The sequence below is a fragment of the Malaya genurostris genome, chromosome 2 (genome assembly GCF_030247185.1).
Source record: "Malaya genurostris strain Urasoe2022 chromosome 2, Malgen_1.1, whole genome shotgun sequence".
Lineage (NCBI taxonomy): Eukaryota > Metazoa > Arthropoda > Insecta > Diptera > Culicidae > Malaya > Malaya genurostris.
Window position 1 is genome coordinate 342,776,184 of NC_080571.1, and position 15,676 is coordinate 342,791,859.

General features: G+C 37.0%; 1 non-coding gene across 1 annotated transcript; it reads right to left on the reverse strand.

The window, feature by feature from the left end:
• Window positions 1–13,604: 13,604 nt before the first annotated feature.
• Window positions 13,605–13,676, reverse strand: Trnam-cau (transfer RNA methionine (anticodon CAU)). The gene has a single exon. It is a non-coding gene; the product is annotated as a tRNA-Met (tRNA).
• Between the last annotated feature and the right edge of the window lie 2,000 nt (window positions 13,677–15,676).

The following is a 15,676-nucleotide window of genomic DNA, read 5'->3' on the forward strand; positions in this document are numbered from 1 at the left end:
GTAAGTGTTCATAACAGAGGGGTCATGAAAAAATTTGTCTGATTAGACAAGAATCGATACTTTTTAAGACTATAGAGATTTTGCATATAATAGATATGATTATATGGTGGGTGGAAGTAGCAAGTACCTTTAAAAAGGGGGGGTGTAATGTTTGTAATGGCATAACTCCGGAACTACTGAACGGATTGCTATCAAACTTGGCACACGTACTTCTTGATTTTCAGAGATGGTTATAAAAATATTTCCATGGGGGGAGGGAGCGTAGCATGTGTCCTTAACAAAGGTGGTCATTAAAAAATATCTAATTTGACGAGAATCGGTACTTTTTGAAGACCATAGATACTTTTTGCACAACTTAGATATGATTATAAGGATATTCTGTGGGGAGAGGGTGTAGTAAGTACCTCTAAAAATGAAGTGTAATGTTTGTAACGGCATAACTCCGAAACTATTGCACGAATTGCTATAAAAATTGGACAAGTTATTTCTTGCTGGTATTTTTATAGGAGAGGAAGCGTAGCAAGTATCATTAACAGGAGGAACCTTGAAAAAATTCATAAAATTTGACAAGAATCGATAATTTTTGAAGATCATGCAAACATTTTCCATATCTTAGATATGATATATATGGGGGGTGGATGTAGCAAGTGCCTTTAAAAAAGGGGATGTAACGGCATAACTCCGAAACCACTGAATAGATTGTTATCATATGTAGTTGTAAGGGTATTTTTATGGGGAAAGGAGCGTAGCAAGTATACTTAACAGGAGTCATGAAAAAAATTATTTAATTTGACGAGAATCGATACTTTTTGAAGACCATAGATACTTTTTGCGCAACTTAGATATGATTATAAGGGTATTCGTGTGGAGTGGAAGTAGTACGTCCCTCTAAAAAGGGGTTGAAATGTTTGTAACGGCACAACTCCGGAACTACTGAACGGATTGCTATCAAATTTGGCACAGATACTTCTGGCTCTTTAGAGATGATCATTAGGACATTTTCATGGGGGAAAGTGTGTAGCAAGTGTCCTTAACATGGGAGAGAAATTCATATAATTTGAAGAGAATCGGCATTTAGACTAGAAGGAGGGGTTTTTGAAAATAAATTTTCATCTCCCATTTTTCGTAAAACAAGGGAGCGGCAAGAATTTAAAGGTCGTTGAAGATAGTGTTGCTTTTGTTAATTCGAGTGCAACACAATATTTTTTAAATAATTTCAAAGGATCTGGTTCCATTTTACCGGGAAATTCGAAGAACTAATGAAAAACAATCTTTGTCTGTCTACGAACGCACGTGTTAAGTCTGAGCATAACTACGAAACAATTAAACGAATCGCCACCAAGTTTGGCACATGTACCAAAGGTGGGAATCGATATTTTTTGAAAAGCACAGATACTTTCTACATTACTCAGGGTGATCATGAAGGAGATCTGTAGTAACTTCACTGACAAAAGGAAGTTAAATCAAAATAGATTATAAAGTTATTTTGAGGGTGAGAGAGTGGAACAAGTGCCCTGAATATGGAAAGTGAAAGGGAAAATTGATCGGGTTTTACGAAAAATTGGTACTTCTTTACGAGTACAGTATATTTCTAGCAACTAAGTGGTGTTCACAAAAATATTCACAAGGGGGAGAGGGAATAAGCATTCTCAACATTGATCTGAATTGACGAAATCATACAATCAATGTGCATTTTATTATGTAAATTGAAAAAAACGGTCGACCCAAGGTGATGGAAATAATTTTACAACATTTGTATTAACTGAATCGTTATTCTATAGGTTTTCCTCCCCGATGAACGACCAAAATGGTTAAAGCCTTGGTAAAATAAATTATATAAAAACGTTATTTTATAGTACGAATGTAGTTATGATGTTAAACAGCCTTTCGTTATAAAATAATCATTATCAGATGGAAAATTTTGAACAATTCATGATGTCATAAAATTTTTATAAAGAGGAAGGAGTAGCAAGTGATTATATCCATGGAAGCCAAAGATATTGTAGATCGAAGGTGACGGAAGTACGTTACAAGTACAAATACATAATAATTTTTTTTTTGTAAAAAAATATGTTTTATTGTCAGGTGTTAAATAAGGTCGTTTTAATAATTACAATTCAAGGTGAAACATTATTTTGGCTACATCTAATCTATCGTTATTTTCATTAACGAAGCAGATGTACTTTGTGAACGTACTCAAAATTTCCACTCTTTTTCTTTTCCCTAAACCTCTGAGAGCAGGTCTTATAAGTTCTTCAAAAGATAGACGCCTCCATTCGTTTGTGATATCTGTTAATCTCTGCTGTAGGGCCGTCCAAGCCGGCGCGACACGAGCACAGGTACTAAACTTGTGGCAGAGAGTCTCCTCCGTTTGATTTCCACAGTGTGTGCAGAATTCGTCTGGACTACGGTGCATAGTAAACAACAATTTGCGGTGCTCGATCTTCTCGTTCACTAACAGGTACAGCTCCGATCGTTGCGACGATGAGAGCTGCTTCAAAGCTATGTTACGCCATGTGCGTTTCCAGTCGATTGTCGGATTATTCCGTACTACTCTTTAATTCACAATCTGAACATGAACGGAGTATTGTTCAATCGGGTGTCCGTCTAAGTTATGTTTCACTACAATCAGAGTATTTCACTAAGCAGGACAACTTCGAGATTTTTTTTCGGCCTTCCCTTCACGAAACATTTCCGAGCAACGCCGGGTAATTCAGCTAGTATACGATAAAAGTATGGTCTGAAAAAGAAATGGTCTCCTCTTAAATTGAAGTTCAAGCGAACATGTTTTATTGTACAAGTGCCGAACATTATACATGACAAGCGCCACCGGTGATTAGAACACTTCTTAGAATTCATATATTTTAGATTATTTCTTTAATAAACTACAGTAAATTGAAATTGAGAACTATTATAATCATGTAATTTTTGAGTGTCGAATTAAAGAAAAATATTTCTCTCCGGTTTTCCTTATCCTAAATTAACAATCTAATTGACACCGATATCTACGTTTTGATAAACTGCATTCGTCACCGGTATCACTGATGTTGTACGATATTCGAAGTAAAAAGCGATGCTTAAGCTATTCTGATTACTTTGAACGAACTATCAAACAAATCGCTTCATTATTTTAATAGCAAAACTAATGGTGGGCCATCATGTCATTTGGTGAATAATCATCATGTCTTCACGTCCTATCCTCAAACCTGATAAAAACCCAGCAGAAATATCAAGTTATAGACCAATTGGCTTACTTTCTTCTATCAGTAAACTTTTTGAAAAAATTATCTTGTTGAGAATGATGTCTCATATTCAATTTTTTTACCAGAGCAGTTTGGATTTCGTCATGTACATTCAACTACTAATCAACTTGTCAGAGTAACGAACATGATAAAAGCAAATAAATCTTCTGGGTTATCCACTGGAGTTACTCTTCTAGACATAGAAAAAGCATTCGACAGTGTTTGGCACAAAGGTTTAATAGCAAAAATGTCTGATTTCCAGTTTCCTATTTATTTGATCAAAATGATTCAAAATTATTTAACTGATCGTACTCTTCAGGTTAGCTATCAGAATTGTAAATCTGAATTGCTACCCGTACGAGCCGGTGTTCCGCAGGGTTCGAGCGTAGCACCATTCTTGTATAATATTTTCACTTCTGATCTTCCAAATCTACCCGTTGGTAGTCAGAAATCGCTATTCTGTGACGACATAAGTCTGTTAGCCACAGGTAGAAATCTAAGAGTGATCTGCAGTCGCCTACAAAGAAGTTTAAATAATTTCAGTGATTATCTGTCAAAATGTAAAATTAAACCAAATGTAGCAAAAACGCAATTAATTATCTTTCCTCATAAGCCAAGAGCTTCTTTTCTTAAACCAAACAATAATCACATTCTCAAATTGAATGGCTTGGAATTGACATGGTCTGATCAAGATAAATTTTCAGACCAGCCATGCTTTATGCATTACCAATTTGGTCAAGTTGTTGTTGCACCAGGAAGAAAACGCTTCAAAGGATTCAGAATAAAATTCTGAAAATGATTTTGAAGCGTCCTCCCTGGTTTAGTACAAATGAGTTACACAGACTCACAAATATAGAACCATTAGATGTAATGTCACATGATATTTTAAGCAAATTCCGTCAAAAATCGATGCAATCTTCAATTGAGTCGATTCGCTCTCTGTATTAGTTAGTAAGTTAGTATATAAGTTCTTTTTCCCCATTACACAATACAAGTAGGTTTAGAATTTTCCCTACACAAAAATCTCAGAATTGCGGAAGCAAATGATGTCCTCATGGTAACAACCAAATCATGTATATAATAGGGCTGAAAAGTCACCACTTGTAGCAGAACACCCAATTTAAATCTTAATAATTTAATTTTAACTCATATTCCAATAAATAGTAGCAAAAATCATGTCTTGACGTTAAATAGATGCCATTATAAGCAAAATTGTCGCTTCTATGTCACTAAAAACCCTTAATTTATTGAGGAACAGGCTGAATACGAGCAAAAAATTACAGTTTGGTGTAGTGTTTTTGCGGATATGGTGATTGGACGATGATGGAGCAACGAAAAATGTTAATGGCGATCGCTATCGAGCCATTTTGTGATGTCCAATGTTTGTGAAAATGATTTGAATTGCTACTTGTTTCAACAGGACGGTGCAACATGCCATACAGCTCGACTTACAATTGATTCGTTAGAACCATCGTTCCCCAGACGAGTCATATCGAAAAACGGTGATTTTGACTGGCCCCCCGAGATCGCTCGATTTGACGCCACTAGATTTTTTTGTGGGGCTATTTGAAATCCAAGGTATATGCTCATAAGCCAAGAGCTCGTTTATCGTTCGCGAACAAGATGCTCGAAAGGCTAGACAGTGGTGACATTTCTCTAAGCGACATAATGATGAACGATGAAGCTCACTTTCCCCTGGACGGAGCGGTAAACAAAGCAAAATTGCCGTTCTTATGTCGAGGCGATTCCGTTACATGTCCCTCTAATAATTTAAAATGTTTTTAAACTGACGAATAGTTGTAACGTTTGACGGATTCTTCAAACACGAGATATAAATAAAAATCCAGTGCTCCATGAATAAAAACTATTAGATTAATTTTCATTCTTCTACTTTCCTATACCGTGTTTGGTTTCTTTGTAATATGAGCCTTTAACACTAAATCTCCTCACACATTCCAGACCATGTAATATGAATATTCAAGACTAAATCATTCACACACCCCAGACCACACGCACTTGACAAAATCCCGTAAAAGCACCATTCCACGAAAACCTAGAAACCTACATAAAATAAATACATTATCTACATGAAGGCAACTAAAATATCAACACTTGCACTTTCCGGTGACCCAGAGAAAGAAACACCGTGGTCATAAAATTCGACTGCAGAAACAAGGAAGCATCAAGTTTCAAATCGTTATGTTATCAAAAAGGCAGAACACACAAAATAAACATAACCGACTGTGTCACTTCCCTCTTCTTGACGTCCCTCATGTCCACAGTTGAATACCAGCCAGCACGACCTAGAATAACAGTAACTCAGGAGCACACACTAACTCAAACCGATACTCACGAGAATAGCCCAACATGCTCTCAACCTCTCCTCTCCGTTTCACACCCGCTCACTCTTATCAAGAAGCTTATTTCCTCTCTTACTCACAAAATATACAATGGCCGACACGATACGAGTCCTATTGGTTAAACCCGATTTACACTGCGCGTTCTAACTCCTCCTCCCAGTAATCCCAATTGTAAAAACTAATTAGCTAGGCTAGGAGAGCATAGCATATATAAGTTAACGAACTGATAGAAATAAAGCGATCTTAATCACAACTTTATTCAGTTTACATCTTCCTCTTTTGTTGGGATCCAATGGGTCAGGTTCCTTTGCGCAACCCTGTAGGATCCGTTTTGTGCAAAGGTTCGGATGACATCATTATGGCATACTGTGATTAGTTCGCGAAAACATAGGTCAACTCAAACCGATTTTTCAACGGTGTACTATTGAAATACCAAAACGACATTGTAACAGGTGCTTAAGTTATATATTTCCGACTCGATTTTTTGTTAAATCATAATAATCCATCAGACTGAGTTATAAGCGTTCAAAATTATGACACAGTTCGTGCTCACATCTCATCAGACAGAGTCGCATATCGTTTACGGTCGAGACAACGGAAACAAAGACAACACAGTGTAGTGAACAATAGAGTGTACGAAATGGGCAAATACGATTTAACAAAGCCTGAAACTTGGCCTACAAGGCCAAATTCAATTTGTATTGATTTCAAGCGCTGCAAAGTTAGACCAGCAGCAAATGAAATTGAAATCTTACTTAAAGAACGAATGCATCTAGACGCTAATAATGTAAGTGAAATTCAATTCAACAAGGCGTCTAACTGTGTGTACATTATGTTCAAACGTGAAAGAGATGCAATTGCATTCGCTTCGGTTAACAACGAGGTGCATAGTGTTGATCATGACCATTTTAAATATAAAATCCCAGTGTACATGGTGGACAATGCAATAGAAGTACGCGTGCATGACCTTCCCCCGCAGACCAGCGATGGGTATGTTCGGGAAAACATGTCGCAGTACGGTGAAGTTCTTTCCATCGAAAGGGAAGTATGGCGGAATTTTTTCCCCGGTATCCGGAATGGCGTGCGAGTGGTACGTATGCAACTACGTAAAGCAATTCCATCTTACATCGTTTGTGGTCAAGATGGAATACATCCGTGTAAAACTCTGATTACGTATGAAAATCAACTGGTTACATGTCAGTTTTGTGAACAACCTGCACACTACGGCAAACCTTGCACTGAAACTGCGAAAACAAACAAAACAAACAAAACAAACAAAACAAACAAAAACAAGGACAACCGCTCAACAACGGAAACTAGTGAATGCAGTGCTCCTGTTTCAAAATCACCTTCAGCATCTAACCAAACAGCAACTACAACCAATGTACAACAAGGCGCTTCTACAGTAACTAGCAACGAAATCAAAACTGCGAATAACAAGGAAAACGAAAAGAAGACGGAAATCAACAATGCCACCGATGCGTCAATGGACGACGAGACGAGCCACGAACAAAGTGCCCCTCAATCCTCGCAGGAGGAAAATGGAAGCTCCTCTCCCCCTAGAAAAAGGGTGACAACGAGATCGAATACAAAAAATTTTTTATTTAAAAAATCGGCTCAATCGGCCACGTAAAGCTTGTACGCAAATAGGCCTGAATAAAAACGCCTTTAAATAAAAAAAAAAAAAAATTATGACACAATATCAATTACAACTCTTTTTCGACTGTTGTCGTACGAATAAACTGCTTATTAGAGTTCCAAAGTGGCAAGTAAACACGTAGTGGTTCAGTCCTGATTAGAATGAACAAGATAAACGATTTCTATCAAAAATCGCAATAACGAAAGCACTGATTCAATTGGGGTTAATTTTTAGAGTCGCGAAAGAATTTCAAAAACCCTCACTGTACAGTTTCAAGGCTTTGTACTGTTCACTGGTCGCGTAGGTTGTTCGGTTTGCTTATCAAAGTTGGAGGTGTATGAAAATTGAACGTATTCAAGAATGCTTCGTCCCTTTGGCACTGGATCGATGTCAACTAATTTGAATCGATATGTTAGGTTTCTGAATTGGAAAACAACACTATGGAAACCAGTCCTTATTAAGCACATACTTCACAAGTATTCCTTCGGGTATTATGAGCCGATAGTTATAACACTAGTTTCAGTTGTGCTTTCTGTGAAGTTTTCGAACGGCTCTCCATAATTTGAATATAAATTCAAGTAAACCGGTTGCTGTGTCAATTGTAGCTGGTAGAAGACGGGTGTACGTCAGTTTCTCATCCAGAGTGACGTCATTGCGGGAACGATCGCAGTAAGCGAGTTCGTCAGCCGTGAAAATTTTTCGCCTCCATCAAAATTTCTCGGTAATTAGCTTAGGCTCGTTTCAATAGAAAATGTAATAAACGAGCTCCTTTTGATTGTGATTCTATACCAAGTAGAAATGAATCTCAGTTTATTTTTCGTGTGGAGCCGTCATGTCGCTTCTTCGGAGGAAGGTAAACTGCTCCAATGTAAAAATTTTTCATAGGTGCGGAAATCTTTATCCAAGCAGACTTATGGCGTTTTTCATTGAAAAACACTGGTGGCGTGGATTGCTCTGGTTTTGCACTTTCGAGCAGAAATCGCAATGAAACACCGTCAGAATGTTACATTTCTGCTCGAAAGTGCAAAACCAGAGCAATCCACGCCACCAGTGTTTTTCAATGAAAAACGGCATTAGTTGCCGAACAATTCAAGCTGACGTCACTTGAAGTAAGTATGAATGAAGTATGTATGAAAGTTTATTTAGCTTCTCTGATAAATTATCACTGTCACTGGAAGCATAGATTTTTGTTAAGTGTCTATTCTACACGGAGAACCCTTCGATCATAAAATTGCGATATCGCAGTTTTTGATTTTTGCGATAGTTGATTTAACTAATTTCTTTTTGATTCAACCAAAACGGTTTTTGATTTGCATATATTCAAGTAGTTGAAAAATATGTTGTTTTGAATGCTGTCAAATGCCGGAGACAGTTGAAAGCAAAACAATAATCGCAATGCAAAATCAATAACTTTTTTAGTTGAAATCTGTTCGCGTCTCTTCAAAATGTCAATGAAAACAACATCAATGATTAAAGCGTTTGGTGAAATCGTGTTCATTCGATTTGATAAATTTATGATAACAAGTGTTTATCTAACAGCGGTGTTGTGATAAAGTTAACCTTGTTTGAGATGAAAAAGATTTGGTGACAAATTAGAGTTAATGAATGATCATCTCGTAATCTTTCAGGTATGCGCAAAAAATTTATGCTTCAAATTCGATCATTGATTTACTTCCAGCAGACTGTTTTACTTCCAGCTGTTTGATACCGAAGATGATGTTCATGCATTAGCAATAAAACGCTTTTCGACATGAATTTAATTTATAAAAGTAACAGGAGCGAAGGGTTTCAAACACACAGAACGCGCTGCGATTGAATGGCGCGTTTGAATTGCCGTCGCAAAATTCCAATTCCCAGCGGTTGATGCACCCAAGCTCATATAAATTGACTAAAATTATCAGTGCATAACTTTAGTTCAACCGATTGAAGGCATCATCTTTCATTACTCATTTTAGGTAAATTTGATAATTTAGGTAAATTTTATAATTCCGGGTACTTTTGCTGATTAAAAACATTTTTCTACATCAATCATTTCCGATCGAATCAGAAGTATTTTTTTAGAATTTAGATCTTTACTGATCTCAAAACAAACAAACAAATAAAACCGATTTATTTTTCAACTAACAGAATTTTATTTCAATAACAACACCAGTTATTTCAACTAAAATATTTGTTGAAATTGAAAGGTATGTGTCCTCACTAATTGACAGCATTTTTTTTCAAACAGTTGAATTAGTTGTTTCAACCATCGTTTCTGCTAATCGAAAAACAAAAATGACAGTTTAGTTAAAACAACAATCGATTAGTTGTACCAAATTTTAACCAATCGAATTCAGAAAATCAACTAATATTCTGGTTGAAATGGGATCGCGGGTGGTTCCGTGTAGGAACAGAAAAACGAGTGTCTATTCTTGGAATTTTACAAAAATTTGGTTCTATGTCACTAGAATTCAGTTCTGAAAGAATATCGTAATCGTTGGTAGACGGGATTTGTTTAACTGGAGAAGAATGCTTTCATACTTTTTTATGTTTATCCTTAGCAAACTGCTTTTCTGAAATGGTCAAGGCATTTTTCCAGTATATAAATCACTTGGCCAAATTTGCTCCTTGTTTGGGTATGGAAGGATCCTTAGTGTCAGTAGGATCCATAGTATTAGCCATGCAATGGTTCTGTACGCTAAGAATCGGCTGCGAAGTCTGTTGAAACAGAAAGGCCAAATTCCACAAAAGGAATGTAATGCCAAGACTTTGCGTTTTAGATATGTTTTGAGAAAGACTGCTTCTCAGTTAGCCCTAGAAAGGCTGATTCAGGGTCAGTCAAAAATAAAATGATTAGCTCAGAATAAAGACTGTCCCAGAAAGTATGGCCGCAACCAAAAACCGCTGCCATTTCGCAATGGTTCAGAATCTGTCAATTTTTATGGCTGCGTCCTGTTGTTTACGCTCATCTCAAACCACTTGTGCAGTTGTTCATTTGTTTTCATTAGTTTGTTTCGAAATGCGTGGACTTTCAGCAGAACAACGTCGAAAAATTGTGTACAAATGGTGCACAGAACGCGGACTGTCACTGAGAAAGATAGCAAAAATGGAAGGAGTAAGTGAAAAAGCCGTGCGAAATGCATTCAAGAAGTTCGGTGAGGATAACACCTTTGAGGATAAACCGAAAACGGGTCGAAAAAAAAGATCCTGCTAACCCTCAGTTGGATAAACGTATACTGAAGGCGTTCGAGCAAAAGAAGGAGGTTTCAGTTCGGGATGTGGCCAAAAAAGTGGGCATTTCGAAGTCAAATGTTCTTCGTGCTAAAGAATGTTTGAATCTTCGAACCTAAAAGAAGCAGAAACAACCAAAACGTAGTCCGAAACAAGAAGCATCGATCAGGCCGAGAGTTCGAAAGCTGTACAATACGATTCTTGCTGGAATTTTGAACTGCATAATCATGGACGACGAAACCTACGTGAAACTCGATCACAAATCCTTGCCGGGACCACGGTGCGTGTGCGAGAAGGGCAAGTGTTAAACCAATCCGAGACATCGATTGAAGTCGAAAAATTTGGTAAGAAAGCTATGGTCTGGCAAGCAATTTGTAGCTGCGGTAAGATTTCGAAACCCTTCATCACCACTGCTTCAATGAACAGCGAAATATTCATCAAGGAATGTTTACAAAAACGACTTCTACCCATGATTCGAAGCCACAAGGATCCTGTTGTCTTCTGGCGAGATCTTGCTTCTTGCCACTACTCGAAATCAACGATAGAATGGTATACTACCAAAAATGTCACTTTCGTCCCAAAAGACATGAATCCACCAAATTGCCCACAACTTCGACCAATTGAGAAATTTTGGGCATTAACGAAGGCACATCTTAGGAAACATGTCTCGGCAGCCGAAGCCATTGAACAGTTCGAAAAAGATTGGAAAAAAGTGTCAAAACTTGTCGCCAAGAAGTCTGTGTCTGTAGAATTTAATGAGGAACTTTCGCAAGAAGGTGCGTAAGCTAATCTACAGTGGCTAAGTAGCAAATGTTAAGAATAATGTTCTATTGTTGTTGTCTAATATTGTCAGTATATCGAATAAAATTTGAATATCTAACACTTGTGAATTATTTACAGCGAAATCAAAGTGCGTCCATACTTTCTGGGACAGTCTTTATGATATTCTTGATAAATATAATTAATCAAAACTGTTAAAGTCACTACACGTTAGATGCACATCTCCTTCGAATTGGACTTTCCGAGACTAATCATTGTGCTTGCGGCGAAGGTTACCGCGATATTGACCATGTTGTTTGGACATGCGTGGAGCTTCGTGATGTCAGATCTCAACTAATAAATTCCTTGCGTACCCAAGGTAGACTATCCAATGTCCCAGTTCGCGACATTCTTGCTTGTCGTGACCTTCCATACATGAAACTCCTTTATCATTTCATTAAATCCATTGGAGTTCCTATTTAAATTTTATTTTATGTTAGACTGTTTTCTCTTCCATGATTTCAACCAATAGCCAACTATAGGATATTGAATATAAGTGGTGAACTGATACAAACAAACCTTAAATAAATGTATTTTTTAATGTAACTTAAAATAGCAACTCGCTTGATAAAAACAGTGTTTAGATTAACTAATGAGTACCAACATACTAATATGATATTCGAAATGTATTAGGTTTAAACTACTATGTATTGTGGATACCACGGCGAAGAAAAACTTATGTATATTGCCTATGAAATAAACGTATTTATGAAAAAAAACTGTTAAGGTGAAATGTAGCGGAATGCGAAAATCGTGTTTTTGATCAATTATTCAAAAACTAGACCGATTTTCGAAAAACCAAAAACACTTAAGTTTTCGAAATCAAATTTATCATAGCTAAGTATTCTTAGAATTTTGAAATTTTGCTTTGCCGAGCCGTAATTGGTTTTTGAAATGTATAAACGGTTACTGTTCCTTTCCACGGGGATGATTTTATTACTGAAAAGTAGTGTTTGTAGCAGAATTTCACAAAGAATCTGAAAATGCAACTCAAAATTATGAAATATTAGCCAAAACAACCGAAATTTGAAAAAGTTTACATAAACTTTTCCGCATTTTTTTTATTGCTTGCGCGCTGCTGTTTCGTATTGAGGTGGTGTGAGAAATGCACGGTGGGCACAGTGGCATTATATCGTGAGCAAAAATTACATATAAAATAATAACGCGAATTTATGCAGCATTAGTTTTTGTGTTAAAATAAAAACGTGTTGAATACAATAAAATGGGTATTGTAAGAAATCGTTTATTTTCTAAGTAACTGTCATTTATAATGCTAATAATGTCCAATTCTGTTGAGTTCAATGCATTGATGTTGCTGAAGCAATCAAGCTTGGCTGTGTAATATCGTATAACAGGTACTATTTTAGATTGCAGCAATTTTAATAGCAAAACTATAACTTCATCATTGACAAGCTTCTGAATGAAATGAATACAAGCCAAGTATTATCGTTCATTAACCTGTGATACAAACAATGTGATAAAAATTGAGAGTCAGCTTCGAGCCAGTCAGCATGGAAAACTTATTGGAATTCATTGGTTTTCCAATTATTATGAATACAATGAATCAACGCTTGATTTTCCTTTCAAAATCGATTGAATAATAATGAACTACGAAATAACTTTGCATTTAATTTCGTGCCCCAAATATGTGCTTGAGAAAAGGTTCACTAAATAATTTTAACTGCATGGTAAGATGAACTCATGCGAATCAAGTAAATACTTTTACGTAAATTCTGTCTCATCGGCGGGAAGGGCCTGGTGAACTACTGCAAAGATATCGAAAACACTTGAATGTTCGCTTGTCTTCAATCGTTCTTTTGAAGAAGAATCCATGCTTGCTACTAAGCTCAGGCATACACATGGTTAGCAAGTTATTCAATACATATACATATAACCTCATGTTAGTCATTCATAATTACTCATGATTTATAGCTCTAGTGTAAGAGTAATCACTAACAATAACGATTTAATTAGCATATATTCGAAGTGTGAAGGATTCAAAAATCCATTTCGTCCAGTCTTTTTTACAAGCCAATATAACGAGAGGTAAACCCACTGCGCTCAATCATTGAAAAAAGTTTTTGTTTCTATGTGTCCGTTTTTCTTGATATGCTTTGTGCGGCGGTTCGTTCAACTGAAGCGGATAAAATTTTGCGCGCATTTTATGACGCTACATTTCACCTTAAAGCCTCAGGTAGACTAGAGAAAGACTGTTATAATCAAAGTAACTGACAGCTTAAAATTTTTCAGGAGTCAACAATTGCTCAACACTGACTGAAAACCGAAATTAATTCCTCCATTTCACTGTTGCCGAATTTGCGATAAAAAATGAACTAGCAGAACGTAGTTTCGATCTACGGACCTCTGGGTTATGGGCCCAGCACGCTTCCACTGCGCCACTCTGCTGCTTGTTGTTATGCATGAAAGTTAGTCCAGCAACATAGACCTTCATTCGATCGTATTTTGTTAGTTGGCTTCACCACGAATTGATTTAGCCGAAACCAATGACCTATAAATGATGTGCTGCCTTTTTCTTGTTCCATCGAAATAGTGTTAGGCGAATAGGTGTAAAAAAACATAGTACCTGCGTGTTTCTTCTCAATCCGACTTTATCACAACCTAGATTCAGATAAATCACTGCCGCATTGCGTGTCTCAGCAGTACTAACTTTTCGTCAGTTGCCTGCCTGCGGCATGAATTCCAATTCGTACCAGGCAACCCACAATAACAATCACAACAACAACAACAACCGTCCGAACACGTAGATTGGATGATGTTTACGACTTGTCAAGAAATTCACGACTCGTAAAAAATGCAGAAATGTTGGTCGGAATTGAACGAGTAACGCCCACATCGAGATGTTCAGAATTCCGTGTCAATTATTAAAATTTCCCCGCGTCAGACGGAATCCATAAGGGAAATTATTATAATGCGAAGTTTTCTCTCTTCTTCGGGTTGGCTTCCACCGTCTTCAGTCTATCGGGAGTTTCCGTCTTCGGGCCAAGTGCAAGCTGGAATATGATTACAGCAATATTTTTTCTGGTTGATTAATGCAGGATGGAAATTTTCAGTAAATTTCAGGCGTTGATGGAATTTCGGTAAGATGCGATGTCATATGGTAATTTTTATTCGGTTAAATTAGCCCCTTCCGAAATCAGAAACCGAAACAAATGAAATGTTTGATGAATGTTATGAGGCTGTTGATTCTGTAGATTACACCGTGAAATAGTGGTTTTGAGAGTTTCGCTATGGTCGAGACTCCACTGCCACAGACACTGTCTGAAGCACTTGAAAATGAAATTAAAACTGGAAAAAATTAAACGACAATAATAAAAATACATAAAATTGAACTGAATGGCCGAAAAGAGAAAATGCGCGAGTATGCCATAGTTGGGTAAGGTTCCGCAGATGAGAAAGATATCCTCCCGCTGGATCGCTCACATACTTATTTGTGACTAAAAAACTACCAAAATTTCTAGTGATCGACATTTTCAATCAAACAGTTCAAACAATCGTCACACTTTTGAGTCCGCAATTGCACGCAGGGCTGGTGAAACATGTTAAGCCCAGGTGGGTAGTTTTTCGATTTTTCAACAATATTTAGTTTCGTTATTAATTTGCATGAAACGAGTAAATTCGAAGTTCGGCATTTTGTTTTAAAACGAAATTGTACATTTAAGGGATTAAATACGCCATGAAACTACTGTGGGATTATTCGAACTGTTGACATAGGACTCCCCAACTAGAATCAAAATCACTGCCAATATTTGTTTTGAGTATTAGGGTAGTGGCCTTGTCTTGTTCCGTATAAACTTATTTGTGTTCGAAATTGATTCTTTGAGAATTTAAGTTTCTCTGGCCGTTAAGTTCGTTGGTGCTGAATTTGCGCATGTCATCCTGCCGATTTTCGATCAAAATATGTCTCGTGCGAAGCGAACGGCGCATTAAACAAATCCATAAACAGTCCAGTCGCTGATGTGCTTACCCAAATGTCAAATTTACCTCATTTTTCGAAAGAACCAACCTTCAGATGTCAAATTTTCACCTTGATCTCACCGTGGCGTTACTTGTTCACTTATGAAAAAATGGAAATAACGCGTTCTGTATGCTGATAAAGCAACGGTTTGAGAGGTGTTACCCGCACTCGGATCCATTGAAAATAAAGATTTGTGTGTATTCTGATTTCAAACGGGACCAAATGATGCAATCGTCAGAAAAAGTCAAGCAAGTTTTGATAATCGCGATGAACTAACGCAAAATTAAATATGCTGAAATGGTTAGGACATTAACTGGAAGCACTTTTATAATCTTACGCGAAAATCTGGGCATATAAAAGGGTTTTTTCCAATCGAACAAAAGCAACAACGCATTAACGATCCAGAGAGCTGTTTGGCACTGTTAAGTCG